General features: G+C 38.0%; 1 pseudogene; it reads right to left on the minus strand.

Moving 5' to 3' along the window:
- Window positions 1–15,345: 15,345 nt before the first annotated feature.
- On the minus strand, window positions 15,346–20,095 carry LOC122749199 (annotated as a pseudogene).
- Window positions 20,096–22,881: the final 2,786 nt, after the last annotated feature.

The following is a 22,881-nucleotide window of genomic DNA, read 5'->3' on the forward strand; positions in this document are numbered from 1 at the left end:
TTCCTTTGGGTTTGTCCCAGATGAGATTTGATGGAGTTTCTCAAGGAGAATTCAATTTTCTGGAGTGGAGGGTGAGGGGATGGAGAAAGGACTGATCTTTGGGTCTCCCAAGAACTCAGTGATAAATAATTATTTTTCTCACACCTCCCTCTACCCTTAAACTAGCATATACATATCAACTCTTCATGCCATTTAGTCAATAAACATTTATGAAGCACCAGGTATATGTCAGGTACTGTGCTAAATGCTGGGGAAACAAAAAGAAGCAAAAAGTAGTCTCTGCCCTCCAGGAGCATACTATTTAGTGGGGGAGACAACAAGCAAACAAATTTGCACAAACAAGCTATATGGTATGAATAGGAAATAATTAAAAGGAAGGCAGTAGAAGAGGGGTTAGGGGAGGCTTCCTATAAAATAAAAGGATTTAGTTGGGACCTGAAGGAAGCCAGAGTAGCTAGCAGGTTTAAGATGAGGAGAGAGAGCATTCCAGGCATAGGGGACAGTCTCATGTGTGACAGGGGCAAGGGGAAGATAGTGGCAGATGGCATCTGAGTGATATGAAATGAGGAAGAGAGGAGCAAAGAGAGCTCACTGAGAGTGAACTTCATTTTTTTCTGTAAAATATGAGGCAAAATTCTCATAATTCTGGTAAGTTTAAGGTGGAGATTAAAAGATTTAGAAGAGGGGCAGCTAGATGGCACAGTGGATAGAGCACCGGCCCTGGAGTCAGGAGTATCTGAGTTCAAATCCAGCCTCAGACACTTAACACTTACTAGCTGTGTGACCCTGGGCAAGTCACTTAACCCCAATTGCCTCACTAAAAAAAAAAAAAAAGATTTAGAAGAGCGATTGCAGAAAGTGGGATAGTGAATTCATAAGGAAGGTATAGGATTGCCTAGCAGCAGCAAGGGCCCAGTTGCACTTGTGTAACATAAATTTCTTGTGGACCCAATGAAAATGGTTACATGAAATTTTTTCTACCTTTGTTCAGAAGCTCATATGTAGGAACAAAGATGGCAAATGGTGGGGATGAGCCAAGGCTGAGGCTTGGCAGGGTGCAATCAGTAATGTAATAAGGGGGCCGGAGACTCAAAAGAAGAAGACAATGTGGGGTTGAACTATTTCATCAAATGAGTTAATATGGAGGAAGGAGGAGAGGCTAGTTCAGGGAAGATGGCCTGAGAGAGACCTGAGGGGTCTAAGGATTGGAGGTCATGGTGTGGAAGAAGAGTAGGATTTGATAAGGGAAGGCAGAAGAGAGAAGTGGAAAGCCAATAGATTATGGTCAGATAAGGGGATTTCAGAACTCGGACATGTACAGAACTTGTACATTTCAGGACTTGTGCCTTGAACTGTTTCATTTGTGGGAAATGGCAAGATAAAGGGAATGACCATCTTTGTAGTTAAGTTGAAGTGGAAGACTGGGTCTTGGGAAGTGAGTAGGTTGAGGAACTGAGTGGTTATAGTGTTCGAAGGAGAGCTAATATGTATGCCGAAATTTCCTAATGTGAGGGCAGGAGTTGGGAAGGAGGGGAAAATTGTGAACCAAGTACTGAACTCATTGAAGAAGGAAAGAGAATCAACAGAAGATCTATAGACAACAGTTACCAAGATTAAGAATCACCGGAGGGACAAGTAGGTGATGCAGTAGATAAAGAGCGGGCCCTGGATTCAGGAGGACCTGAGTTCAAATCTGACCTCAGGCACTTGATACTTACTATGACCTAGGGCAAGTCACTTAACCCTCATTGTCCTGAAAAAAAAAATCACTGGAATATGTAGAGCATGCCCCTGTGTAAGATGATTCATCTTTGTGTAGAAGGTGCCATTCTTTTTCCAGAAGAGGCTGAAGATCAGGCAGGAAACAAGAGTAGCATGAGGTGGAAGGCTCATGGACAGGTGGGCATATGGGAGGGCCTTTTTTACTCCTCCTCCTCTTCTTTTTTGTTTTGTTTTGTTTTGTTTTTGTTTTGGTGAGGCAATTGGGGTTAAGTGACTTGCCTAGTGTTACACAGCTAGTAAGTGTTAAATGTCTGAGGCCGGATTTGAATTCAGGTCCTCCTGAATCCAGGGCCGGTGCTCTATCCACTGTGCCACCTAGCTGCCCCACTCCTCCTCTTCTTTCTGAAGGCTGGAGATTAGACAGGAGATCATACAGCAGGAGATGGATGTCAAAACTTCCCAGAAGATGAAAGTCCTACTTTCTTCCTCTTCTCTCAAGTGACAGGATCACTAGGAGGTAGAAGGCCTAAGACCAAAAGAAAGGCTGCCTAGAGGCTGGAGAGGGAGAGAGAGAGAGACAGAGAGAGAGAGAGAGAGACAGAGAGAGAGAGAGAGAGAGAGGCATACCTTGTTTTATTGCACATCGCGGATATTGCATTTTTTACAAATGGATGGTTGGTGACAATGCCACGTCTCCATTTTTCCACCAGCATGTGTTCACATCATGCCTCTGGGTCACATTTTGGCCATTCTCAAACTTTTTCCATTTCAAACTTTTTCATTATTATTATTATTATGTCTATTAAGGTGATCTGTAATAGGCGATCTTTGATGTTCCTCCTGTGATTGTTTTGGAGTGCCACAAACTATGCCCATATAAGAATGAATTGAATCAATAAATGTGTGTGTTCTAACTGTTCCACTGACCAGCTGTTCTCCTTCTCTCTCCCTCTCCTTGGGCCTCCTTATTTCCTGAGACACAACAATATTAAAATTAGGCCAATTAATAGCTCTACAATGTCCTCTAAGTGTCCAAGTGAAGGGAAGAGTCGATCAATGCGGTAAACTTTATTGTCTTATTTTAAGAAATTGCCACAGCCACCCCAATCTTTAGCCACAGGCACCCTGATCAGTCAGCCTCCATCAACATCTAGGAAAGGCCTTCCACCAGTGAAGAGATTATGACTCACTGAAGGCTCAGATGGTGGTTAGCATTTTTTTCCATTTAGTTTTTTTGTTTTGTTTTGTTTGTTTGTTTTCTGTTGTTGTTGTTTTTGTTTTTGCAGGGCAATGAGGGTTAAGTGACTTGCCCAGGGTCACACAGCTAGTAAGTGTCAAGTGTCTGAGGCCGTATTTGAACTCAGGTCCTCCTGAATCCAGGGCCAATGCTTTATCCATTGCGCCACCGAGCTGCCCCGGGTTAGCATTTGTTTAAAGCAATAAAGTATTTTTAAATTAAGATATGTATATTAGCTTTTTTGGACAATACTTTTGCACACTTAATAGACTACAGTATAGTGTAAACATAATCTTTATATACTTTGAGTGACTTCCTTTATTGTGGTGGTCTGGAATGAAACTGGCAATTTCTCCAAAATGTGCTTGTATAGATGGGGGATCAGGCTAGCAGCAGGAGGTGAACATTGCCCCGCTCTGGGAGTGCTGCAGGCCCTTTGCTGCCTTCCCTCGGGCGAAACGGCACAGATGAAAGAGGCCCAGTCACAAGTTCTCAATCCTCTTCTTAATTGAGGCTGGAGGTCAGAGGGGTGAAGCAAGAGGTAGAAGTCTCATGTACAGGGGGAAGCTGTGTTGGAGCAAATGAAAGTCAGTCCAGACCTTGCTGCTTTCCCCTCAGAAGCTGGACAGTCATAGAAAGGTCTAGTTCCTCTTCTGGAGAAACATTGTCAACAGGGAGATTACAAGCATTGTTCAAAAGAATTCGCATCAAGGAACAATGAAATTCTCTATCCAGAATTACTGAGGTCCTCACTATTGCTTTTTTAAAAAACGTGAACCTTGGGGGCAGCTAGGTGGCAGTGGATAAAGCACCGGCCCTGGATTCAGGAGTACCTGAGTTCAAATCAGGCCTCCGACACTTGACACTTACTAGCTGTGTGACCCCGGGCAAGTCACTTAACCCCCATTGCCCTGCAAAACCAAAACCAAAACCAAAACAAAACAAAACAAAAAAAGAAATAAATACCCAGGAAAAAAAGAAATAACCTAAGACACAGTGTGTGTGTGTATGTGTATATAGGGGGTGGGGGGTGGCCTCAAGGTGGGCCTTCTACCAGAATGCATCAATCCTACTCTATGATTTACTAAATGGTCTTTTAGAGTTAACATGACCTAAAAATTCATCACTTCATAGCCAGGCTAGTGAAGATCCTTTCTCATCACTAGGTTAGTCTTCAAAAAATAGATTCAGCCCATCCCTGGGTTCCACAGTGCCATTTAAAAATTCATTATGGAAGTCAGTGTTTTGTTTCTTTGTTTTTGTTTTGCTTTCATTTGATGAGTTACAAGAAAAGACTAGACAGAATTAATTAACTATCTTTCTTTTTTTTTTTTTTGCGGGGCAATGGGGGTTAAGTGACTTGCCCAGGGTCACACAGCTAGTAAGTGTCAAGTGTCTGAGGCCAGATTTGAACTCAGGTACTCCTGACTCCAGGGCCGGTGCTTTACCCACTGTGCCACCTAGCTGCCCCCTAATTAACTATCTTTCACAGATGCACATTGAGATGGGGGTGCGGTGTATGGGGAGAAAGAGCAAGCTTGTTAATAAAAGTAATTGGAGTGTGTGTTTTGAAGGTCCCAAATACTAAACATACTTAAATGGCTGTATTTCCTCTAAATCGGAACATATTTCTCCTCTCCAAGTAGTGCACATACAGATGTGAAACATCTATATAGGCTCCTACAATTATCTAGATTTTTTAGCAGGCAGAGGGAAATTTCAAAATTCTCCTAATGCCAGAGGGTCAAAGGAAGAGTAAGAATTTTTTACAGCAGGAAAATTCCTATGTCTTTACCTCATCAGAAGCTTCACATATTTCTGACTCTTTTTCAAGGCAGGGAAGAAATGGGGATGCCTTTTAATTATTTCTCTCCTCAAACTAAATCTTGTTGGGGGGGCACTACTACAGGCATGCAAACCTTCTACTGTAAGGGAAAATTCCCTCCCCCTCCCCACAAAGGTAAATGGTTCATAGTCACCAGGAATCTTCATTAAGACCCATAGGGTCAGTTGTCTCTCAGGTGATTAAATCCAATTATCTGCCAAAAGTCCCTTCCTTGTGATTTGGAGGTGCCACTACCTTTATCTGTAAATATTAGAAATGCTCAGCAGGAGAGCTAGTGATGCAAGGGTTGGTACCCTAAGTGTTAATAGCAAATTGCCTTGGCTGTTATCACTGACTTGTAAATGGCTGCAGATGACTATGCTATTCAAATATTCTAGTCATTGAGTGTTAGAGCCATTTGTTCTAAATGAAAGCCGCCACATTCTGTGGTGTCCTGGGACTGTGTTCATTTATTTTTTATTGATACATTTCCTTTTGATAGCAATGTATACTTTCCAACAAACACCCGCACTCCCTGACAAAGTACTGTACTGTATATTCCCTGGAAAAGAGCTAAGCCCAACAACCTCGATGCAATGGTGGCAACAATAGAATAGGTCGTTCTCTTCTGTAGTTTACTGATTGTTACCCTTTCATTCTGGCACTAGGGCACCAACATTGTCGGATCTATCCTGCCTTTTGCTGCCTTTTGGTTCTTTCTTCGTTTACATTGTTTAAGTCTAAACCAAAATTCCGTGGCGATGATCCTCTTATCAACTTGAAACCATTTGTGTGTATTAAAACATTCATGGCCACAAAATAACCCAGGTGATTGGGCAGATTTTGTTTAAGCCTTCTATTTTCTTACTTAGTCTCATCTTTAAATTATAAGCTTTCGGTGCCTGAGCCAAACGCAAAATAAACTTCTAAAATAATCATCGTGGCCAGTTTTGAGAAGTCAGCAGAAAAGCAAATGCATACATTGCAGAATGTTTTCAGGCATCTTGGTTACTAAAAAGGGATTCAGCTAGTTGCTTTTTAAAGAGGGAAATGATGAATGATGATGATGATGTTAAGACTCTTTTATATTTTTATTTTGTTTATTTATTTTTAAGACTATATTTTTTAGCAATTTTATAAAATTAGCTTTAAATTCTAGGAGAAATTGAAAAAATTGAGTTATAAATTAAATTATACTATATAAGGCTGATGTATAGGATGATAGGACTTAGTGCAAGAAAGGACCTTGAAGATAATCTAGTCCAGCCCCTCATTTTACAGGCAAGAAAAATTAACCACAGAGAAGTTAGATGCCTTGGCCAAGGTCAATCTTTGATCAATGAGACCTTGTCCAATGATTAAATAACAGAACCAGAATTCAAAGCCAGGTCTTCTGACTACAAATTCAGGCCTTTCTCCATGATATGCTATGTCTTTGGACACAAGAATGATATAAAAGTAGCTAGAAGTATTTATTGGTTTTATTCTCATATGTTGTTCAGAAGTACCGAGTTCAAAAGAAAATAATTAAATAAAGATGAGTAAAGTATAATCTTGGAACTTTGGAAATTGACTTTTAAAAAAATGGTACTGGGGGCAGCTAGGTGGCACAGTGGATAGAGCACCAGCCCTGGATTCAGGAGGACCTGAGTTCAAATCTGGCCTCAGACACTTGACACTTACTAGCTGTGTGACCCTGGGCAAGTCACTTAACCCCAACTGCCTCACCAAAAGAAGAAGATATAAGGAGGCATATTCTATGCTTCCTTCTACATTCAAAGATAAAGGATCATCAATTCAGAAGGGACTTTAGAGTTTGATTGGTTCAACACCCTTGTTTCTCAAATGAGAAAACTGAGTGTTAGAGAAGTGAAATTACTTACCCAGGGTATCCAAGCAATAAATAGTAGAGCTAGAACTTAACTGAGCTCCTCTGACTCCAGATATAGCACAAGGCACCTCATAGAGGCAAGTGGAAGATATCCTGAAAGTACTTGCTCTCACATTCCCGAAATCCTCAAATCATTTCTTAATTTTCTGGGTCATATACAAGTCAAGTCAAATGAATAATAAGCACTTATTAAACATCCATTATGTGCCAAGCACTGTGTAAAATACTGAGGACACAATGTAAGGCAAAAACATAGCTCTGTTTCTCAAGATCTCAGAGTCTGATAGGGGAAACAATATACAAGCAACTATGAGTAAACAAGATGTATATGCATATGTATATGTATATGTGTGCATATACACACAGGATGCATTGGAAATGATCAATGGAGGGAAGGCAGAGGTCCTGGTTAGTGCAAAAAATGGAAATTTCATGAAGTGGTCACGCATTCAAATTTGTATCCTTCAGAGTTGTAATTATGGTCATTGAACAATTTTTTGAAAACTAAATTAGAAATATGGTAAAATATGGACATTGGTTTCAGATCAATGGAAACTTGCAGTGGGAATTCAAATAAAGTTACTATTTCAGAGAATTCATTACTTACATTCACACTAATAATTATCTACAGTAAATGGGACCTAGCTGTAGCATTAAGGGGACTAGGAAAGGTGTCCTGTAAAAGGTGGGATTTTAGATGAGACTTAAAGGAAGTCAGAGAAGTCAGTAGGTACAGACTTGGAAGGAGAGAATTCCAGGCGTGGAGGACAGGCAGGAAAAAAAATGCTTGGAGACACGAGATGGCAACTCCTAAATATGTTGTTGTTTCTGACCACCATTCTTCCACAACCTTTGAAGTATAATTTTTTTTCTTTCACGCCTATCCTTACAGTATTCATGAGATCCCAGGTGCCTGGGGAAACAGAAAACTGCATTTTCCACGGAGACTGTTATGAAACTACTCTCAAAGAGAATGCCCCACAGGCACCCCCTGGTTCTTTCTGATTCCTGGCCCCCATCCACCAAGGAGATGAGACTCTCCTTTTTGTATTGTGATTTTGGATCAAAACCTAGCCACACACTTCTACTCTGCTTCCCAGGTCCTCCTAGGGAGTCCCTAGCACATGATAACATTTTCAATGAGCTGTTTTCAGTGCCAAAATTACTTTGCCATCACATAAGGAATTTCAAGGGTGTAACCTGCATAAGATAGGCAAGTGACAAGTATTCAGCTTAGTCACAGATTCCACCAGACATGTCTCAACATTTGAATTCAGGCTTTTCATTTCCTATTTCATTCCCTGGCCAACTAGTCTAACCTTCTTAGGGGTCATGATTCATGAAAATACCAGGCTCCTGCTTCCAGGTTTCAGAGGATGGATCAAGTTCAGAAAATGCTCCTTTCTCAATCAATCAATCAACATGCATCAACCTACTGTATGGGAGGTCCTGTACTGGATGATGGATACAATTACAGTGAGCGAAGTAATCCCTACTCTCAAAGAACTTACCTTTTTATAGGGGAAACAAGAAGTACTATATACTATATTCTAACTATATCCATTATCGATATAAAGAGAATAGACCACATAAGCTTTGGATTTATGCTCCCTCAGAGTTTAGGATTAATTCAGAGTGTAGGAGGGGTTTCTTTAATGCTATTGGCTTGAGTGCCTATTCTTTAGTATTTTTTTTTGCAGGGCAATGAGGGTTAAGTGACTTGCCCAGGGTCACACAGCTAGTAAGTGTTTAGTGTCTGAGGTCGGATTTGAACTCAGGTCCTCCTGAATCCAAAGCCGTTACTTTATCCACTGTGCCACCTAGCTGCCCTGTAGTATTTCTTTAATACCAATATATTTCCAGTTAATATCTCCCCATTATCATTGATATTGTTAATAAGCCTCCCACTCTCAATTTATCTAGAAACCTAAAGTCAAGAATGCTTGAATTTGAATCCTGCACTTACTAATCATCTGATCTTGGGCAAATCACTTGATCTTTCTGTGCCTCAAGTTCCTTATCTATAAAACAGGGATAATAATTGCATCTACCTAAGTTGTTGTGAGGATCAAATGAGATGATGTATGTAAAGTGAAAAAAATATATAAAATGCTTTTCAAACCTCCAAATAAATGCTAGCTATGTCTCCTCAATAAGGAATTAGCATCAATATGGAAGCATGTTTTGCATGACTTCACATGTGTAATGGGTATCATATTGCTTGCTTTCTCAGTGGACAGGAGAGGGGCTAGAGAGAGGGAGAGAACTTAGAACTCAAAATTTAAAAATGAATATTTAAAAAAGAATTAAAGAATTAGCATCAATCAGCTTTTTAAAAAGAATATTTTCTGACAAGATAATCCAAGAATAGAAGTATAAACATATTCCTTCCTGAGCCTGGTTTATATACTTCCTTCAAACACTTTGCCCCTGGGAAACATATGGATTCAAACTTCAAGCAGCTACTACAAACATTTTTCCCATCATCAAGTTCACTTCCAGGTAAGGCATAACCAAGGGACAAGTAACTCCCATGTTTGCAAGACAAAATTAGATCCACTTTAGAGCCAGTTAGATCCACAGCTGGTCTGTATCAAGCAGATTGTACCTCAGGGTTGGATTCCTTCTTAGACTCAACCACCTGTTGTTGTTTGCTCTTCCAACCTTTTGAGATACACAAACAGGAGGCAGCCCCATACCAGACACAAGCTTATCTAGGAAGCCACAACTCATTGGCTAGATCACTTAGTGAAAGGGAACTGGCCCACCAGTCCTCTGGATCACAGTCATCCTTATACCTTGTGGCCATCAAAAATAAAAGAACAATTTAACTGGTAACTTGGCATCCGAATGCGTAGCCTCACTTCTGGCTCAGTAGACAATTAATTTTTTTTTATTCACCATAGGGAATGTGATATGAAAGTCAGAGAATATCTGTATATGCTCTGAATTAGGCACAACCCCTTTATTACATCATCACAAATTTCCAGAAACAAGCCCAGTAAACTTTGCTCTCTTCCCACCTCCCATAGAGGTTAGTAGTAGTCAGAATATACATATTGGGCATTTTTCCAGGACTGCCATTGGGGAGTCTATCATTATAGAAGAGAGTGTAGGGTATTAGCAGGTAAAGGGATCAGAAAAGGTTTCATTGAGAAAGTGATGCTTGAGCTGAGTCTTGAAAGAAGAGAGATTTCATGAGGAGAAGGTGACAAAGGTATGAGAGATGGCCAGTGAAATGGCAAGGAGATAGGAGATAGATAGAGTGTCATATGTTAGGAATGGAGAGAGACAGTTTAGCTGGATTGTAGAGTGCAAAAGGAAGAAAGGATGGGAGGGAAAAAGGAAGGTAGTATTTGTTAAGTGCCTACTATGTGCTAGGCACTGTACTATGGTCTTTAAAAGTATCTCATTTCATCCCCCAAAAAGAGAAGACCTATTTATACAAAAATAATTATAGCTGCTCTTTTTGTGTTGGCTAAGAATTAGAAATCAAAGGAATGCCCATTAATTGGGGAACGGATAAACAAGCTGTGGATATGATTGTGATGGAATATTATTATGCTGTAAGAATTACAAACAGGATGATTTCCAAAAGGCCTGGAAAGACTTATATGAACTGATGTTAGTAAAATGAGCAGAACCAGGAGAACCTTGTGCACAATGACAGCAATATTGTTTTATGAAGAACTGTGAATGACCTAATTATTCTCAACAATACAATGATCCAAGACAATCCCAAAGGACTAACAATAAAGCATACTATTTGCCTCCAAAGAAAGAACTGATATTGATTGAACACAGACTGAAGCATGCTATTTTCACTTTCTTTCATTTTTTCTTTTATTCAAGTTTTCTTATTCAAAATGATCAATATGGTAATGTTGTACATAACTGCACTTGTATAACCTATAGCTGATTGCTTATCACTTCAAGGAGGAGGAAGGGGAGGAAGGGAGGGAGGGATAAGATTTGGAACTCCAAACTTTAAATTAAATGTTTGCTATTATTTTTTTTTTGGTGAGGCAATTAGGGTTAAGTTACTTGGCCAGGGTCAGACAGCTAGTAAGTGTCAAGAGTCTGAGGCTAGATTTGAACTCAGGTCCTCCTTACTCCAGGGCCAGTGCTCTATCCATTGTGCCACCCAACTGCCCCTGTTAACTATTTTTAAAATGAAAAAAATACACTGAGGGGAAAATGGAATAAAATTATACATCAGCTCAAAAAAAGTATCTCATTTGGTTCTTACAACAACCCTGGAAGGTAGGCAGACAGGGGTTAAATGACTTGCCCAGGGTCACAGAGATAGATATTGTCTGAGACCATATTTGAACTCATGTCTGAAGACATGATTAGAGGTCCAATACTTCATCCAATGTGTACCTAACTGCTAGATGAGAAGTAAAATATAATGAGGCTGGAAAATAAGTTAGGGCCAGGTAGTGAAGGGCTTTAAAACCTAACCAGAATGGTTTATATTTTATCCTAGAAGCAATAGGGAGCCATTGAAGTTCACTGAGTAGGGTATAATGTGGTCAGAGCTGTAGTTAGGGAAAACTACTTTGGTGGCAGTAATGGATCAGAAATGTGAAGACATTGGCAGGCAGAAATGCGATTAGGAGACCATTGCAGTAATCTAGGCTGGAGGTGATGAAGGCTTGAACTAAGGCAGTGGTAGTGAACAAAGAGAGAAGGGGTTGTACATTAGAGATACTGTAGAGGTAGAGATGGCAAAACTTGCTAACTGATTGTACATGCATGGTAAGGGATTCCAGGATAAGGCCAAGATGCAAATTCTGAGATACTAGAAGAACGGTGGTAGCTTCCAGCAAAATTGGGAGAGGAAGGAGAGTTTGTGGGTTGGAGGTAAAGATAATATTTTTTTTCTGGCAGACCGAGACTATTAGCACTCAGTAATGTACCCTCCTACCAGGATAATGATTGTGAATTACACAATTCTGTTAATTTACAAGTGTTAGGACATGTGATAAAAATGTCAAGAATACCACATCAGAGGAGTGTGAATTATAATATTCCATGAAGGTGATCTGCTAAACCACAGCATATAAGTCATGCATAAGATATGCATGGACAGATATGCCACTTTCCACCAAACCTTTTTGCTTCTCATTTTCCCCATCTGTAAATTGAAAAGGTTAGAGTAGGTGACCTCTAACGTTCTTTTCCAGCTCTAAAGCAGTGTATGAGCCCCCCATGAAATTACAGATCCCTGAGGTATTCGAGGATTAAAAAGTATAACATGCATGATATTCCTTAAGTCCCGGCTTTGAAAAAAGTAAACTAATTGTTAAGATTCTCAACTGCCCACTGAGATATGTTGGGTCTACAGTTTGCCATAGTAGACATTATAATGATTTGGTCCAGTTGCATTTGTTATCAACTGACCAACTGGTGATAAACCTCTCAAAACTTAGCAAGGCCATTCCTTGGTCTTTGAAGGATAAATGTAGTCGATCACTAAAGACTTCGTCTCCTTACAAGGTATCAGAATGTGGGCTCTGCTGGCTTGTCGTTTAAGGTACCTTGATGCAACAATGAGACATTAGTCAACCAAGAAGTATGTTTTAAGTGCCTACTATGTAGCAGGCACTGTGCTAGGTGCTGTGGCCACAGAGAAAAAAGAGAGGATCTTTGCCCTTAAGGAACATTATTAAGAACCTGCTATGTGCCAGGCACTGTGCTAAGCACCTTACAGATAGTATCTCATTTGATCCTCACAACAATCCTGTGAGGTAGGTGCTGCTGCTATTATCCCCATTTTACAGATGAGGAAACTGAAGTAAACAGAGGTTAAATGACTTGCCCAGGGTCATACAACTAATAAATGTCTGAGGTAGAATTTAAGCATAGTTTTTCCTGACTCCAGGTCTCATATTCTATCCACTCGTCGACTCTACTACTGCCTCAACTGATGAAAAATCCTTGACAAAGAAGAGCAACTTTATTAATTTGTTTTCCAGCTGAACTATTTTCTCTCTCTCTCCATATATTTACACACACACACATATATATAAATAAAATTTTTGACTGTTCAGTAATTAGTATCCTAGAAGGTGAAACATTTTATGATAAGAATAAACTTAATTTATTTTAATATTCTATTTTCTATAGTTTTTGGTAAACTTTAAGCATAAGAATGTGATAGAAGGCAGAAAAATTCAATAAATTAGTATTTATTAAGCACCTACTATGTACCAATGTTGGAGATACAAAGACAAAAGACAGTCCCTGTCCTTGAGGAACTCACAATCTAATGGATTGATCTAATTCTACATTTTAATTTTAGATATCTTTAAATTGCATTATAAAACTATAATACATGATAATATTTGTCAAAAGGTTTCAACTTATCTTTGTTAGCTTTGAAGATGATTTTATTTCTATTCCCTATAATTGCACATGTTCTTCAAGACTAGAGGAAGAAAGATGTGGCAGAGAAAGAGGAGTCTTGCACAAGGTTGTTGTATTGGTCACTTCCCATTTAGAAAGCTTTAAAACATGCTTGTAAACATTTATGAGTCTGGGAAAAAGATCACAAGCCTGGCACAGAGGTATGATAGGGTAGGAATAGTGAACTTTAATTAACCAGACACCTGTTGGATCACTCACTGGCCAAAGCAGAGGAGTTATTAATCACTTCTTTTAATTTTTTTCTTTCTCTTTTATGAATTTGGTGAATGTCAACAAACACCCACATTTCCACATGCAAAGAAGAATAGGGGGAAAAAAGGGATTGTGTATTACATTGTGTATCTCTTTTTTTATGGGGCAATGAGGGTTAAGTGACTCTCTCAGGGTCACACAGCTGGCATCAGGTATCTAAGGTTGTATTTGAACTCAGGTCCTCCTGAATCCAGGGCAGGTGCTTTATCCACTGTACCACCTAGCTGCCCACCCCACCATGTATATCCATTATGTGCTTATTCTTTTCAAAGTACAGCTATACATTAAATTGAACACAGCGATACAGGATTCTAACATGGCTCTGCTTGCCATGGTCCTTGTTATGCTTCTCTCTCTGTCTCTCTCTCTGTCTCTCTCTTTCTCTCTCTCTTGTCTTTTTAAAAAATGAATTAAACAAATGTCAACAACTATGATCATTTCCATACATAAAGAACAAAGAAGAGAGTCCTAGATCATAGATTTTAGCACTAGAAGGGACTTTGGAGAATTGTCTATGAAACCTTAAATCTCTCATTTTAAAAATACATAATAAATTTAACACAGTAATTCCAATATTGTCCCGATTATCAGTACCTCTTTCTGAACTTCTTTTTTTTCTGTGTATTTTATAAATGTTTTGTTGATGCACATTTCTTTCTTTTCTTCTTTTCTTTGATTTTACTGCAATTATCTGGTTTTCTTTAGCCCCACCTCCTCACGCCCTCACTTGGGACAAATTAGTCAAGATAAACAGATCCACATACCATGACAGAAAATTTATGTCTTATTCTGTACCTGTAGTCTAATATCTTTCTGTCAAGAACTGAGAAGCATAATTCATGGATCTTCTGGAATTATAATTGTTCATTAAATTGAGAAAAAGACTTTTAAAATCTTTCAAAGTTGTTTCCTTTGCAATGCATTGTAGAAAATGTTTTCATACTTATGCTTTCTTCACTGTGTATCAGTTCATTCAAGCCCTTTCGGGTTTCTCTGAATTAATCTCTTTTATTTTTTCTTATAGTGCAATAATATTGTATTATATACATATACCAAAGTTTGCTCACCTATTCCCCATTTAATGGACACCCTCTTTGTTTATAGGCCTTTTTTTTCTTCAGTAAATAATTCTGTTATTATTGAGGCAGCTAAGTGGTAACAGTTGGTGAGAGTCCTGGACTTGGACTTGGAGTCAGGAAGATTTGAGTTTAAATATTGCCTCACCACACACAGACTTATAAAGTATGTAACAAGTCACTTAAACTCTTCATGCCTCAGTTTCCCTTTTCGGAAAATAGGGATAATAATAGCATCTACCTCATAGGATTGTTTGAGAGGATCAAATGAGATAACACTATATGTATAAGTACTATATGAATTTTGCTATTATTATAAATATTTTAATAGATATGGGTCTTTGCCCTTTTTCTTTGATCCCTTTGTGATTATAATCCTACCAGTAGTATAGATGAGTTAAAGGGTATGAATGATTTACTGGCTTTAGGAGATTATTTCCAAATCTATTGGAGAAGGCTCTTGTTCTTATATATTTGCATTACTTTCCTATTCATCTTGGATATTCTACCTTTATCCAAGAAGTTTGCTCCAAAGACATTATACATAGTTAATCTTTCCCATCTAATTTAAAAAAATCTTAATAGTGTTTTATTTTTTCCAGTTACATATAAAGATAGTTTTCAACATTTTATGAGATTCAAAATTGGATATACGGCACATTAAACTCCCCCTTTTAACTTTTCCCTTTTATATATATCTCCCAAACCAATAAGAAAAAGGAGCCTCTGAGCTTTAATCTGTGAGGGATTAGTTTTTATTGCTTGGGAATTAATTAGACAACAAAAGGTGATACCAATTAGAGAAATAGGGAAGTAGAAATACAAATGAATGGCCTTAGATCTAAACTTAGTCTATTTTCCTTTATAAAATTCGCCGAGTCCCAAAGAGAATAAAAGCATGCATAGAAATTCAGGTATCAGAAAGACTGAGAAGGGCATTTTCTCAATTCAAGTTTTGTTTCTGGTCATTGTATGTCATACAGTTGTAGCCATTGACATGTTTAAAATTTCTGACATGCACTATGCTTAACAACTACTTTTCTCTATGTTTGGTCAGTTTCGCTTAACACTATCTTAGTTGTTTTTCCATCAGTTAACAAATACTTCAACATTATTAGCTTTAGTGTGAAGTTCTTGCTGTATTGTATCAGAAGAAATTTCTTTATTTCCCATTTCCAGTTCCATAACTGTTTCAATTTTAGCTATATGCTATTCATAAAATGGGCCAAGACAATCAATGAAGTTTTATTATTCTGGTAAAATGACATATGATGCCAATTTTGCACTCATGAAACTGGTCAAAGGATCATGAATAAGCTTCTTTCCATGTTTTGGATGGTAGTAAAACAAGAAGGTGGTCAAAAAGGAATGCATCCTTTCCAGTCTTCTTAGATCTTACAACCCACCACATACTCTTTCATTCAGTGGAACTGGACTCCTTGATGTTCCTTGAACAAGACACTCCACCTGACTCCAGACATTTTCATTGGCAGTTCAGGAGGAATATTTTCCCGTCTCATCTCTGCCTCCCAACTTCTGAGACTTCTTTAAAGTCTCAGCTAAAATCTCAACATCTATAGAAAGCCCTTCCTAATTCCTCTTGATTCTAGTGTTTTCTCTCTGTTAGTTATTTCAAAGTTATCTTGTATATAATTTGTTTTGTTTTGTTTTTAGTGAGGCAATTGGGGTTAAGTGACTTGCCCAGGGTCACACAGCTAGTAAGTGTTAAGTGTCTGAGGTTGGATTTGAACTCAGGTAATCCTGACTCCAGGGCTGGTGCTCTATCCACTGCGCCACCTAGCTGCCCCTATATAATTTGTTTATACAAAGTTATGTGCATGCTGTCTCCCCCATTAAATCATGAGCTTCTCAAGAACAAGGACAATCTTTTCCATTTCTTTGTATCTCTAGTTCCTAGCTCAGTCCCTGGCACATAGAAAGTGCTTTAATAAATGTTTATTAATTGATTGGTTACTTTTAAGATATACCTATGGGCATCAACTCAAGCCTAAGAAACTTTGTTTTCTGTGTAACTTCCTAATAATTCCAATATGACTTTTGAAGCAATTACCTTCTCCAGGTGCCTTACAGAATAGCCTCAAAAGAATATTTGTGGGGCAGTGAGGTGGTGCAGTGGATAAAGCACTGGCCTTGGATTCAGGAGGACCTGAATTCAAAATCGACACTTACTAGCTGTGTGACCCTAGGCTAGTCACTTAACTCTCATTGCCCTGAAGAAAAAAAAAAAAAAGAATATTTGCTATTCAGCATTGAGGTTCCATTTAGATGTCTGTTTCTAAACTTGATCAGTTCAATTGGAGTGGGACCACCAGATGCTGCTACCTTAATAAGATTATACTTGAGTCTATATCATATAGTGGTATTCTAATCCATGCCATGCAAAAGATTGCTTAGCAATTGCAGCCTCAGGGACAAATATTCACCTTCTTGAAATTTAACCAACTTTTTACAAAGGCTTTCAATAAGTTTTTTCCATGTCAGACTCCAGGATCAATGGAGAGAATACTACATTGTTTATTTTATTTTTAGGATTTTTATCATCTTTTTAGCAAAATATCACAAGCTTCAATGATCTGAGCTACATTTACATGAATCCACTTCCAGTGTTCTCACTTGAAGATTTCAATTCTTTTAGATTTCAGGTAAAGTCAAAATTCTTCAGCTTGATCCTTTTCAGTGATGTCAAGGAAAACTGGGGTGCTTATGGCAAAGATTCCTGCTGCTAAAATGGCCAGCACTAACTGCACCACAAAGATTGGAAAGAAGTAGGAAATGATTTTTATGGTTACTTCTTTGTAGTTATTAAAAATAACTAGAGTATATAAAATATTAGAAAGTACAGTAAAAATGTACAAGAATTTCATGAATACAACTATTGTAAAAATTAAAAACAGACTGAAAGAGTTGGAGAGATATTAATTGTTCATGGTAGGGCAGTGCCAGTATAATAAAAATGACCAAACTGCATAAATTTATTTACTTATTTGCATCATATCAATAAAAAAACCCAATGAATTGCTTTTTCAAATTAGAAAAAATAACAAAAGTCATCGGTAGGGGCAGCCAGTGGATAAAGCACTGGCCCTGGATTCAGGAGGACCTGAGTTCAAATCCGACCTCAGACACTTGAGTTATTATTGCTATATTCTATTTTCAAGTAGACCATTTCTCAGGTAAAGGTTTTTGCCCTCCATTCTGTGATCAATGATTAATTGGACCCCTATTTTATTCCATTTACTATTAATCAGTTTGATATAATTACGTAGAAGTAATGATTATAAATCCTGTATATTAGACTCCAGAGCTCTGAACTGCAGATTGTAATTTCACTTGCTTAATCATAGGAAGCTAACTAGTAGACCTCTACCCTTATTTTTCCTTGCTATGGTGACCCAGCCCAGCGTGGTGAAGGTGACTCAATGACATGGAAAGTCTCCCAGATGTTTTAGGTGCCCCTCTGTCCTTCATCATCCCTCTGTTACCCAAGATGAAGAGATGGCCATGAGCATTTGTCCAATAAGTGACCCTACTTGCTGGCCAGTAGCTTCCCTTTCTACTAGCCCGTTGATCCACATAGATGTTTTGATATGTTTTTCAGCCCAGTCCATGAGTCTGCTCATCAGCTCAGCAGGACCTCCTGAACGTTTAAGAGGTCTGTCAAGGTCTGCTCATCAGCTTGTTTGTCAACCAATGGGATTCTCTATTTTGTGTAGACCCTCCTGGAGGATCAAGGCCAAACTCTATCAAGGAGTAGGTCTCTGTATTTTACTGTGCCTCTTCTGCATAGTCTGGTTATCAAGCACTATAAAACTAAGGCACTGGAGGAAGAAGGCATATCAGATCATGGGGAAGGTCTAAGGTCCCATTCACTGAAGGGATCTGGTTCCTTTAATAAATGCTTAATCGTTTAGAACTCTACCTCAGTGTTTTTTCTTGAAGATTGGACAGTTTTGGAGCTTACAATTCTGTCATTACTTCTCCTATTTCTTTCTTTTCTATCACTCTCACTTTAATCCAAATTCCATTTTTAAAAAAACTCTTGCTTAATTTCTTCTAGCCATTCTTGCAGTCCACATGGCCAAAGAAAAGGTTATCAGGGGGAGATACCCAGTATAAATTTAAAAAACTAAGAAATCACCTAGCTGTCACTTATGAATTCAAGTCACATGAACCAGATGAACTACATCCTTGGATACTGAAAGAATGGACAGATAAGATTACTAAAACACTGTTGGTGATAATCTGAAAAAAACATGAAGATTGGAAAGGCACTGCACAACTAACACACAAATTTTCACAATTTTCAAAAGGGGACAGAGAGTAAACTATAAACCAAAGAGTATAATTTCAATTTCTAATAAAATTCTAAATGTTTGGTGAATATCTAGAAAAGGAAGCAGGCACCATATAGAGGTATCATACCTTCAAGATAGAACAGGCCATGCCAAATTAACCTTATTTATTTTTCTGGAAAAACAACTGGATTTGCAGTCAGAAAATAGGGTTTTTAAATCACAGCTTGGTTAATTGTTAACTGCGTAACACTGGATGAGTCACAACCTCTCCAGGCTCCAGTTTCTTCATCTACGAAATGAGAGAGTTGGATTAAATTATTTCCAAAGTCCTTTCCAATTATAAATAGCAGTGCTTAATAAATAAATCCTCTATCTATCTGTCATATGTGATCCTCAGAACTGGGAATGTTTCGTTTTTAGAAGAGAGGTTGAAAGATCATTGATTTAGAGCTAGAAGGGATCTTTGAGTCTATCTAGTCCAATCCCCTGATTTTAAATATAAAGAAACTGACAGAGGTTTAGTGACTTGCCCAGGGGTCATACAGCTGTGTGAGTGGGATTTGAACTCAGGTCTCCCTGATTCTAAGCCCAAGTGTTCTAGTCATTCGTTATACCACCAAACTGCTGTGATAGTGTCTTTACCCAGTTGAAGGGCTATCATGTGGAACAGAGATCAGACTTCTTTTATCTGAACTCTACAGGGCAGATTTAGGAATAAGGAGCAGAAGCTGAAAAAGCAAATTTAAGCTATATATCAGGAGAAATTTCTTATCAACTGGAGCTATTCAAAAGTGGATTGTAGTCATTTCCTGTCTCATTGGAGGTCTTCAAGTAGACACCGGATGGCCATTGGTTTAGAATATTGCAGTGGGTTGGATTACATTTCTTCAAAGGTCCCTTCCAACTCTAAAATTCTATCATGCCTCTGAAAAATGTAAAGACAAAACTTAAACAACATGGCTGGTAACTACCAAGGCAAATCAAGACTTTGTAACATTTTAGTAATGAACATTTTTGATTTTTAAAAGTGAGATGATATATGTCAAATGCTTTGTAAGTGTAAGGCACTGTATGATTGTATTACTAATTATAATAAATACATATTATAGTGTTGTGAAAACTAGTTTCTGGTTTAATAATCATTAAATGATAATACTTTAATGGAAAGCTTATTAGTGAAAATATTTTGGCATTACAAAATAAGAACCTGGAAAATACTTTAAAGATAACCTAATTTTTTACAACTTATTTATTTTACAGAGGAGGAAATTGAAGCCCAAATCATTACCTGGTATAAAAATCAGGACAAAACACCACTTTTTCTTGGCCATCCAGGAAATCCATGCTGGATTACACCACTCCTGTAAGATAGGAATTTTTTGCAACTTCTTTTTTAAAATGATCATAAGGGCAACTTGTCGGATTAATAATAGAGAACCATTAGGAAGTAAAGGTATGAAGAAACCTATGTGTGAGTAAAATCTAGTAAATTTATTTATCTAATTAATTTCACAAGAGTAGAGAGGTCATTAAGATAATCTCCCTCCTAACTCCTCCTCATCTGTCAAACTTCCATCAAGACGAATTTCTTTTTTTTAAAGCTCTTCTCTAACATGAGAACAAGGGGTCACTTAACAAGGAAATTAAGAACAAATAAAAGGAAATAGTTTTACGCACAGCATGTGGTCAGTTCGAGGAATTTACTGGTGCAGAGGGTCAAATAGTCAAACAGTTAAATACTGTAGTTGGATTTTAAGAAGGGCCTGTCACCAGTAACTACTTTTTTGTTGGCCAGGATAGGACAACTAGTCGCCCTAGAGGTTAGGCAAGATCTCCCACAGTCATCAGTGATTAGAAAGAATTGATTGTAAACCCTGGGGATGGAAAAGGAAGGCCAGTTTGAGAATTACCAATAGCAGATTATCTGCTTTATCTGAAACATCTGATCGGATGTGATATCAAAAATAAATCTACAATGAAAGTTACTCAGAGACCTTCAGTGAAAATCAGTGAAATAACACACATACATACATATACACATACATAATATACATATACACATACATATATACATGCATGCATGCATGCATACATATAGTATGACCAATGAAGGGGGTGGCAGGGAGTGCTTTGTCTGACATGTAATATATTTTCTCTAATCACAAAAATACTCTGCTGCCTGGCTTACTTCTCCCTGGCTTTAGTAAATTTTTATTGCTTTACCTTCTTTATAGTGCCAAAAATACCATAATGATTCAGTGGTAGGAATGAAAATTATTTACTTTGGAAACCATTATTTTTTAATCACTTGAATACTTTTAGATGAATTGTTAAGCAGGCAGATTCAAGAATCTGCCTTTCTCTCATCATTTCTTACATTACCGATGACTGGAAGAAGCTATCCAAAGGATCGTTTTATTCCTAAGGTGTTTCCTGTTCAACTTGGTTCTTCATAGGATCAGGCTTATTTTAAATAAATCAGTGCTTACCCAAAGCTTTTTCAGGTCTTTCTCACCTTTCTACTTGTCCCAAGCCAAGTCCATCTGATTGGGTAGATACCATAACTTTTACTTTTTACTTCAAAACATTGTGTTTCAAATGAAGATCCATATTTGTGTGTGTGCATATGTATTTGAATGTACAAATAATAATTATAATCCTTCAAAAACTTTGAAAGGGTCTGCCTCTTTACCGTAGTTTTATAGTTCTCCTAGTCCCTGTAAAGGATAGCCTCATTGAATTATCTTAGCTTCCCTAGAACCCAGCTTATCTTCTCCAACAAGTTTAGGCACTTTCTTAGAGCTGATCTCAGGGCTTTGATCTTTTGTTCCTTTCTTTGGAGGAAATTGGGGTTAAGTGATTTGTGCAGGGTTGCATGGTTAGTAACTATCTGAAGCCGGGTTTGAACTCAAGTCTTTCTGACTCCAGGAGAGGTATTCTATCCACTGTGTTGCCTGGCTATGCCTCTTTCATTCTTTTCTAAACCTTCCTTGATCATCACATCTCATCTCAAATTATTGAGTCTCCTGACCCTCTGGGTCCCTGAGCAAGCTTGACTCTTTGGGTTCAGAGAAATGCTATATCTGATCTCTACCTACTTGTCCCCCATCTTTGTGTCCAGTCCTAATACCTACTTCATTCTTTCCCTTTCTAATCCTGCCACTTTATTTTCCAGATCACAACAATACAATTTTTATTGACAAGGGAAAAAAATCTATGGATACAAAAATAATATGTGAGAATCCCATGCTTTGGGAATCTCAGGTTCCCAGGATGCAGAACATTGGATGGGTTTGTGATAACTCCATAGAGTGTGTGTGTGTGTGTGTGTGTGTGTGTGTGTGTGTGTGTGTGTGTGTGTGTGTGTGTGTAAAGGGGCCTCAGGTTGGTTGGCAGAGAGAGAAAGTGTGAACTTTTGAATGGTGAGTGGTAGATCTCGCTGTAACTGCAGGATATGTGAGGAAAACCAGTCCATGAAAAGTCATTTGATTCCCATTGACTGCTAAGAACAGACTTCCCTAGTGAGATTGTTCTTGTCATGGTTGAACTAAGCTTTTGTATTGCTCTCACATTGAAGAACATACTCTTATGTATTCTATCATTGAATTGACTTTCATTCTCATAATATGTGGCCCTGCTTCTGGGATCCTCCCATTTGAACAGCTAAGTAAGTAGAGCCTAGTTTTGTAATTCTAGGATGACTAGCAGCTAATCAAGAATCCCCAGAGTGCTGTCAGCCAATCAGGAACACTTCTTTTGGCTGGTCAGAGTTGTGGACGCTTCACTCACATTCTTATGTAGTCACTTGCTTTCTAATTTTTCCTCTCCTACAGTAAAATACAAGCAAGCAATTCCAAATTAGATGAATATAATAATGTTTCTATCATCTCCCAAAATCAAAATAATTCAATCCAACACACAAATCAACACCAAAATTCACATTACTCAACTTTTTTTACAGGCTCCTATTTCTTTTCTTTTTTTGCACATAAAGATAATGATAGTAACATATTTATGTAGCATTTCAAAGTGGTATAGCTTTAATCTCTCGACAGACTAAAATTTACAAGTAGAAAATGAGCTAGTACCAACTTTATTTGAGTGCAAATGAAGTTTTCTATAAATGCAAT

This window comes from Dromiciops gliroides, chromosome 1, assembly GCF_019393635.1.
Source record: "Dromiciops gliroides isolate mDroGli1 chromosome 1, mDroGli1.pri, whole genome shotgun sequence".
Taxonomy (NCBI): domain Eukaryota; kingdom Metazoa; phylum Chordata; class Mammalia; order Microbiotheria; family Microbiotheriidae; genus Dromiciops; species Dromiciops gliroides.